The following is a 6,607-nucleotide window of genomic DNA, read 5'->3' as shown; positions in this document are numbered from 1 at the left end:
CAGCAGCTTCGTGGGGCCACGCAGGGCACTGGCATGGGGTGAGGGTGCTACAGGCGGTTACATATAAGTGACCTGCCTGTAGGTCTCCTATGTCAACGGTATAGCAGAGACCCTCCCAGGGGGTCCCAGAGAGCTGTGTGTGCCTGCAGACCCTGCAGCCGGTGGGATGGTGCCCGCCTTGGGGTTTCCTCGATCATCCCACAGGGATGACCTCTGAGCTGCACTACCCGCCACCCATCGTCAGCTGTCCTGAAGCCTTGCCGGGGTGGCAGCGGTTGCCAGCTGCCTCAGGAGCCAGGTAGAAACCCCATTGCACCAAGTATCTGCAGTTTAAGATCAGTGGTTTCCTTAACTCCCTGCCCCCAGCGAGGAGGGGTTTAGGTGGGGAGCAGGCGCCCAGCCGGCATTACGGGATCTAAATCCAGCTCTGCTGGGTCTGGTCTCAAGCCTCCTCGCTCTGCCGGGGCAGGGCCTTTGGGTCCTATCGCTCCTGTTTCTTCTTTGGGCTGAGTCCCTTATCTGTCACCTCTTCCATCTGTCCCCGCCTGATATACGCTTCCAGCACTGCCCCGAGCCAGCCACCCCTGCCAGCACCCTGCAACAGGCAGGAGTGTCTCTTTGGCTCTGCTTTCATGGGATGTTTTACCGAGCCAGCCAGAAGGTGACCTTGAGTTTTGGAGCAGATGTCCCCCCTGCTGCCACCAGCCCTGTGGGTGCTCGCGCACTGGGGTGGATGGGTGCCGGCTGCGCATGTGGAGCTGTAAATATGCTGTGAGCACGGTAGCAGAACATGTATTTTAACAGCCTTATTTTAGAGAAAAAGCTGCTGCAGGATGAGCTGTGGTCTGACGGGCTTTGCTGCCCACAAGGGTTTCCTCTGCCTCTCCCAGGAGCTTTTTGGGACAAAGGGGGACTTCAGGAGCTGGAGGAGAGGCTTCCCAGGCAGCCTGCCATCAGAGCCACCGTCCTCCAGGACACTCGCCTCTATAGCATCCTCTGAGGTTTCAAAACCAGCTCTTGCTGCTGGGAGGCCTTGCCCTGGCTCTGCTGGCGCACCCAGCCACAGGAGGCCACCTCTCTTTCCCATAGGCAGCAAGGGGACCTGGCCATCACTCACCCATCCCGTTGGCTGCAGGATGCTGCATGCATCAGGCTCACCCCCGGGGCCATGGACCATGCACCCTTCCCTGCTCCCACACTGCATGGAACACCCCTTTTCCTAACTCAAAAGAAAGGAAAAAAAAAAAAAAAAAAAAAAAAGCAGCAAGCCTTTTCATTGAGCCCATACTTTCCTGGCTTGCACCTTTGCTTTGTCATATGGAAATGCTGTAACCAGCTCTCCCCCTCTGACCTTCAGGCAGGGAGACACTTCCCCCGCCTGCTTTCACCTTACTGTTTTAAGTGCGGTCTCTTCCTTCTCTGAGCGCTCATCCTTCGCATCTAGCCTGTGCAACTTGCTGACCCAGCACTTCTGCCCGCTCCTCCATCCGTTTTGCCTCCACGCGTAATGTGCCTCCATAATCATCCCTAGGAAGGATGTGCAGAGCAGGGTCACGGTGCCGTGACCGCACAGGGGTCCCCATGCATCAGCCTGTACACTGGCAGGGGTCCCGCAACTGCATTTTCCTCGCTGTCCACCCTGGTACTTGGCCCAGACACCTCCAGGGATGTGAAAAACTCCAAAATATCTAAGTGGGGGGCTGCCTGCAGGACAGCAATGCTAGCCTGTGATGCCCCTGGCTGTGCTGGCTGGCTCGCTGGCCCTGGGCCCCTTTGTGCTGAGCCAGGCTCAGCGCTCCGGCTGCCGGCAGCTGCCTCCTCGCCTCCTTGCCCTGGCTGCTGCCAGATGGGTGAGGAGGAGGCAGGGGCTTGCGCCTGCCTGCAACAACAGCCTGGGGGGAACAACAGCCCAGATGTGAACAACAGCCCAGATGTGAACCGCTCCCCAGATGTGTACAACAGCCCAGATGGGAGCCATAGCCCAGCTCTGCCCATGTCACAAGCTGAGGGATGCTTCATGCCAGGGCCGCTGCCCCAACAGCCCCCTCTGCCCCCAGATCCCATCCTGCTGCTAGCAGAGCCTCTGGGGCTCTGCGGTACCCTTTGTGTGCCCCCGGCCACCGCCGCCATCCCATCCCACCCGGTGACAGACACCAGAGCCATCGCACGAGACCCAGCCAAAGCCTCTCCTGTTTTGATCGGCGGAGGCGTGGGCTGCTAACTGCAGGGCCTCGTTAGCTTAATGAATGAATTGCCAAGCTGGGCTTTCGGATGAGTTTTGGGCATACAGCAAACTCTTTGGGAATGCCAGGCTAGGACACGGTCTCGGTGTCTCTTGAAAAACCTCACCTTCTGGTTTCTGAGTGAAATAATAACCAAACCGGGAGATTCTCATAAAGGAAATCAGCAAAGACAACTACTTTTATATGTGCACTTAAGTATTTAGGTCAGTATTTTTAGAATAAATAGCTGTGGGTTGGTTCCTATCTTTTCACTTTCATTTTTCACACTTCAGCTTCATTTTCCTGAATCTGGTTATACTGAAGCAGCAATTGGGTTTTTCAAAGCGCTTACACCTACCAGCGCGCTGACCTCGCCGGCTCCCATTTCTCCACCAGCTCCTCTGGCTTTTTCTTCTCCCCTGAGCTATTAGCACAATTAGGGGCTGATCCTGGCCCCCTCTGCCTTAAAGATTTCCCTGAGAGCGGGCAAGGGAAGGGAGGTACAGGCTGCAGGGGGGGTTGGCTCTGCAATGGGGTGAGGAGCTCTGTTGGTCTGAACTGGGATGGGGGCGCAGGCGGTGCGTGGCCGTGCCCCACGTGGCTCCGCGCACGGCTCCGATCCCGCACCCAATGCCACCCGGTCCCTTCCCGCACCAGGGAGAGCCCCGGCCGCGAGCTGGGCGTTGCACCCTGCAGCCTGCTATTAAAAGCAAACCATCTAGAAGAGTCCTTCGGAGTGAAAGCAGCTTTTAAAGGAAACATTGGCAGTCTCGTTTGGCTGCAACAGCGCCTGCTTTGCTAACAGCCTCCAAAATTAGAAGAGGCTCAGAAACTTAGGATGGATGTTACTGCAGCAGAGCAGGGAGGGGGGACGAGGGGGAGGCTCAAGCCTGCCCAGCCTCAGCTGTGCTTCCCCAGAAACTGGGATGCTGCTCCGCAGCCCATTGATCCAACCTTTTTAATTTTATTTATTTTTTTTGGTTGGGGGAAGATAAGATCGCTGTGGGAATGGAGCATGGGGAGCAATGCCCGGCCGGCATGGAAATCCCGGGCATGCACGTGCGGCTGGAAAAAGCAGCGATCTCTGCTGTGCTAAACATGCTCCACGGGAGCGACGGAGATGTGCCAAAGCCTCTTCATGACTTAGCTCCTAATAAACACACTGCGGATGGGAAATGAGCCTTCGGCTTTCCCCAGTGCGGGCGAGCAGGGAGCTCACCCTGGCGATGCTCCATCCCCACGAGCTGGGGGGGCCGGAGAGCGAGGGGCATGTCCCTGCCAGTCCCTGGAACTGGGCTCCTGCCCACCTTGCATCACTCCTGGGGCAGTTTATCCCGAAATAAAGCCCTCCTCCTCCCCGGCTCAACGGCTGCTTCACCTCCAAGAGTTATTCACAGATAAACTCCATAAATTTGGGGGACAGCCATTTTATCATTCCTGGCAGCTCTGTGCATTGCCTGCCACAAGGTGAAGCCAAGGCAGCTGGGAAGGGATGGAAAACCAGCTCCCGGGAGAGCCAGAGCATCAGAGTGCCCGGCCAGGACCGGCTCGGTGCTGGGGCAGCCGGGGCGGCGGAAGGCTGTACCCCCGTACCCTGCCCCGGCTCTCGCTGCCCACCCGGGGTTTCTGAGGCTTTGTTGGATGCAGGGAGGCGTGAGAACAGAAAACCTCCTCCTCTCTGCCTTGCCTCCATGGATGATTTATTCCAACACACGACTCCAGCCTGTTTTGCTGCATCACTCCAGGCGCTTTATTGCCTCTGGCCTGGGCTGGTGACATCCCCATGCCCCGGCCCCGCTGCCTGGGAGTGGAATCCTCAGCCCCTGCGACCGGGGCTTGTGACGGTACCAAAATGTTCCCAAACTTGGGTGGTTAGTTTGGCCTTCCCCGACCTCCTAGAGCAGCTCTCCTTCTCCCAAGCCCTTCTCCACACTGCTGGTCCATCGCTGCCCGTCAGCTCCCACCTGGGGCCGTTTAGGGTGCCCATCGCTGGGGAGGGTGCCCGTGCTTGCCAGTGCACTGGGACCATTCTGCTGGACTGTCACCTGTAAAAATAAATGTTTTTAAAACCCCCACCATTCTCAATTCTGCCCTGCACTTACAAAGATACATGCTATTCATTAGCTGACAGCCCGGCACGGACCTGCGCAGGCTGCATGCCGGTGTGGCACGCTGCCATCCTGGGACCGTCCTCCCACCAGGCACTCCTGCCGCAGCTGGCGGTTTGGGTTTCCCATTTCAATTTCAACCCAACTAGAGAATTTTTTTATTTCCAGCTTGCTGCCAGCCTAGTATTCCCTTTTCCCATGGGAAAGCCAAACCCCAGGCCAAGATGTCTGCTGGTGATGGTGGAGGGAGGATGGGAGAGGGGCTCCCTGGAGCATCACACACAGCCTGTATCCCCCTGAAAATAACTCTGCCATTCCACAGCCTTCCTGGTGCTCAGAGCAGCCGTCCAGAGGGGATGGATTTGGTGTCTTAAAAATGTCCAGTTGTCTAATAAGGCTTTTTTTTTCTTCCCCCCCCCAAGCCCAGCTAGCAGGAAGAAGCCTCTCCTCGGCTGGGCGAGCTCTCCACACCTCGGTGGCGGTGGCGAGCGCCCTGCATGGCTCGCATTCAAATGAACTTGGCACGGGCAAGCAAGGCGACGGCAGCGGGTGCTGCCACCCACCTCCTCTCCCACCCCGGCCCCTCGCCGGGGGCGTTTGCTGGCAGGAGCCGCCGTGCCGCTGCGGGGTTGGGGTTGTGGGTCCCGCCGGAGCCCTGGCCTTGGGGTTTCCTGTTTACCGGCGCAGCTGTGCCGGCAGTTGGGTGCCGGCGGTTGGGTGCTGGCAGCTGGGTGCCGGTGGGCGCACGTTACCCGCCAGGCCGAAACATCGCTGCTGCCACCGCCGACTCCTCGGCCAGAGTTCAAGGCCTTCCCTGACGCTGGCGCCAGGCTTGTAACGAGGGAAAGTGGTAGCAGGGAGCTGCTGGTAGATGCTGGATGCGCATAATTAATTAAATTGCATAATTAATAACAGTGCATTATTTATAAAGGGCTGGGGGGGGATGTCCTCGCCATAAGCGCGGGGCGAGTGCCACCCCGGCCCGGCAGCTCAGCGCGGAGACGCGGGCAGGGGGAGGCTGGAGCGCAGCCCCCGCACCCCCCGGGCACGGTCACGCGTGGAAGCGCACGCCCTCGGGGCACACTGCATCCCCCTGCCCCCCCCCACGCTGGGCTGGCGCCGGGGCCCGCTGGCGTGGGCAGGGCGCGGGCAGGGTGCGGGCAGGGTGCGGGCAGGGCGCACAGCGGGGCTGCGCCCCCCCCCCCCCGGGCCGCCTCCCCCTCCCGGGGCCGCCCCCCCCGCCGAGCAGCGCGGCGCCGCGCGGGGCGGGGCGGGGCGCGGAAGGGGCCTCTTGAAACCGCCGCGCGCTGATTGGGCGAGCGCTCGCTCCGCCCCGCCCCCTCCTCCTCTCCCCCCCTCTCCCTCGCCCCTCCCGTCGGGGTCCGGGGGAGCCAGGGGTGCCGGAGGGCTCCGGCCCCCCCGCCCTGCCCGCCCCCGCCCCCGGCCCCGTCGCGGGCAGGCCGCAGCCGCCGGAAGGCCGCGCCTGTGCGCCCGGGCGGGCGGGGCGGGGCGGGGCGCGGGGCCGGGGCGGCCGCGGGGCCCGGCGGGGGGGCGGTGGGGGGGGGGGGCGGCGGCGCGGAGGGGGCAGGGGGCGCAGCGCGGCCTGCGCAGCAACGGCGCCCCCTGGCGGCTCGCGGCGGCGCGGCCGCCGCCGGTACCGCACGGCCCCCCCGGGTCCTGCGCCCCTGTGCCCACGGGAGTCCTGTGCCCCCCCGCCGGGTCCTGTGCCCCTGTGCCCACGGGGGTCCTGTGCCCCCCCCCGGGTCCTGCGCCCCTGTGCCCACGGGGGTCCTGTGCCCCCCCGCCGGGTCCTGTGCCCCTGTGCCCACGGGGGTCCTGTGCCCCTCCGCCGGGTCCTGCGCCCCTGTGCCCACGGGGGTCCTGTGCCCACGGGGGTCCTGTGCCCCTCCGCCGGGTCCCGTGCCCCCGTGCCCACGGGGGTCCTGTGCCCCTCGGGGGTCCTGTGCCCATGGGTGTCCTGTGCCCCCCCCGGGTCCTGTACCTACGGGTGTCCTGTGCTCCCACGGGATTCTGTGCCCCTGTGCCCCCCCCAGGGTTCTGTGCCTCTGCGCCCACAGATCTCCTGTGCCCCCGCACCCACAGGTGACCCCTGTGCTACCACCATGCCCCTGTGCCCACAGGTGTCCTGTGCTCCCATGGGGTTCTGTGCCCTTGCGTCCCCCCGGGGTCCTGTGCCCTTGTGCCCATGGGTGTCCTGTGCCCCCCGGGGTCCTGTGCCCCCATGGGTCTTGTGCCTGTGCACCCCCCAGGATGTCC

The 6,607-nt window shown here is 62.5% G+C and overlaps 1 long non-coding RNA gene across 2 annotated transcripts; it reads right to left on the bottom strand.

The window, feature by feature from the left end:
• Positions 1-3,179: 3,179 nt before the first annotated feature.
• Positions 3,180-5,526, bottom strand: LOC308071194. Of its 2 annotated transcripts, none has more exons than XR_013931006.1 (2): positions 4,366-5,526; positions 3,180-4,267 (listed from the first exon to the last, which is right to left on the bottom strand). It is a non-coding gene; the product is annotated as an uncharacterized lncRNA (long non-coding RNA). The 2 variants fall into 2 exon arrangements; XR_013931007.1 differs by having other exon boundaries at positions 4,894-5,526.
• Positions 5,527-6,607: the final 1,081 nt, after the last annotated feature.

Source organism: Falco punctatus, assembly GCF_963210335.1.
Source record: "Falco punctatus genome assembly, chromosome: 11".
In the NCBI taxonomy this organism is placed as follows: domain Eukaryota; kingdom Metazoa; phylum Chordata; class Aves; order Falconiformes; family Falconidae; genus Falco; species Falco punctatus.
This window is presented reverse-complemented; position numbering and strand designations above follow the sequence as displayed.